This window comes from Eurypyga helias, unplaced genomic scaffold, assembly GCF_000690775.1.
Source record: "Eurypyga helias isolate BGI_N326 unplaced genomic scaffold, ASM69077v1 scaffold26030, whole genome shotgun sequence".
NCBI classification, from domain to species: Eukaryota; Metazoa; Chordata; class Aves; order Eurypygiformes; family Eurypygidae; genus Eurypyga; species Eurypyga helias.
In genome coordinates this window covers 6192-7422 of record NW_010224172.1, presented here as the reverse complement: position 1 = coordinate 7422, position 1231 = coordinate 6192, and the positions used below count along the sequence as shown (strand labels likewise).

Below are 1231 nucleotides of genomic sequence, written 5' to 3'. Positions count from 1 at the left end.
AAAGCCGGCCTTACTTCAGCCGTTAAAAAATTGTCCGCTGTTTCAGCAGACAACCCTGCGGCTTTCCAGGCTCCTGTCGGGCAGTAGCCTGCTGCAGTGTCTCCTAGTAAGTCGATGGAGTGCACCTCTTATTCCTGCGTGGTGTGTTGCTGTGAGCGTGGAGGTTTGTTACGCAGCCGTTCGGACGCAAAGCAGTCGTGCATATGCTCGGCGTTTCCCTTCTCTCTCGCAGAAACGTTGAGGGGCAGACTTGACTTGAACGCCAGGTTCTCATGTAATTTTTAAACCATACGGCAGAAACGTAGCGCTTTGTAGATTCTAGATGGACACTCTTGGTTTGTCACTAGTTCTTGCAGTAACTCACTGTCTTTGTCCCTCGGTTCTGCAGGCTGGGAGGAGGCTCACTGAAATACCTTTTTTTTTTTTTTTATAAAATATAGTGTCTTTTTGGAGACATTGGGAGCCCCTTTATGCTCTCCAATCCTACTTTGTTGTCTCTTGTGCAGCAGTGAGCCCCAGTTGTCCATGCAGCTCGGCTGGCTTGCCCAGGCTTTCGTTTTTCGCGTTCGCGAGCTGTAAGCCAGATTCTTCTCGTTCTGGCTTGTACCAGAACGTCTCAGTACCAGTCTCCTGGTTTTTACGTGCAAGGGGGGAAACCCTTGCCCTGTAAAATCCTCGCGGCAGCAAGAAATGGTTAGTTGCTTTTGGGTCCGAGAGTAGGAAGAGTAAGAAGTCAAGGCACTGACTGCGCAGAAGTTTGGCTGCGTAGGAAGAACTGTTAACGTGAACCCGCAGGACCTTGCTGGAAACCGGTGGAACTGATAACACTGCACAGTTACGTAGTGAGGCTCTTTGTAGGCTTGGCTAAATATTTCTGTGGTGGTTCATTTGCATTTTCGTGATTGCCAGTCTTTTGAAGTTGAAATATTTCGTGTCCCAGTGACAATTTCCCATGCGGTTTGGACGCCGGGGAACAATTCATTTGCGCAGAGTGCGAAGGGCCATACTTTCCTCCGTGTCTGTATACTTAAAGCAGCATACCTGGGGCTAACACCGTAAGCTTGCCCTGGAGGGTTGTGGGTTTGCGTCTCTCACGCGTGCTGGTCTAACTGGCAGTAGCAGCGTGTTCGCAAACACCTTCCCCTTGCTTTTTGGGACAAGTCTGTTGAAGAACAGGCTTGTGCGTGTGCAGCTTCGGTTATACACTATCATGTGGAAGACCTTTCCAGCT

General features: G+C 49.6%; 1 protein-coding gene across 1 annotated transcript in view; it reads left to right on the top strand.

Annotated features, from left to right (window-relative positions):
- Window positions 1-1231, top strand: part of DCP2 (decapping mRNA 2) — a gene marked incomplete at its 5' end in the record, with an annotated part of 6579 nt that overhangs the window by 4244 nt on the left and 1104 nt on the right. The gene's annotated exons all lie outside the window — the stretch shown is intronic.